Here is a 387-nt window from a genome sequence, read left to right as displayed (position 1 = left end):
AACCATTTCAGACCACAGTGAAATGCGGAAGTAGGAAACACCTGGACCAGCTCCAAGCCCACACAGAAGTGAACCTCAGGCCTGAATCATGGCTTGGCTCTGCATGAGATGATGCCAGAAGGTTGCACGCGCTCAAACTGAGAAAGAAAGCAGACACGGGACTTCCCTCTTGCCTCTTTTTGGAGGAAGTGAAATTATTCTTCTGTAACACAGATGGATACCTTATGTAGAAAAGTTAGCTGTTTCTTTTAGAGACCAAAATTCAGTTTTCAGACAGGGGCCCTTGAGGGTAGCCATCTGGAGAGTTTATGCGATTGCATAAGCATTTCTGTACAAGAAAAAAAAGTAGAGGAAATTGCTGGTGAACAGAGTAAAGCAAGAAAGAAG

The sequence above is a fragment of the Myotis brandtii genome, unplaced genomic scaffold, assembly GCF_000412655.1.
Source record: "Myotis brandtii unplaced genomic scaffold, ASM41265v1 scaffold1609, whole genome shotgun sequence".
Taxonomy (NCBI): Eukaryota; Metazoa; Chordata; class Mammalia; order Chiroptera; family Vespertilionidae; genus Myotis; species Myotis brandtii.
The sequence above is the reverse complement of the archived record's forward strand: the minus strand, read 5'-3'. Positions refer to the sequence as shown.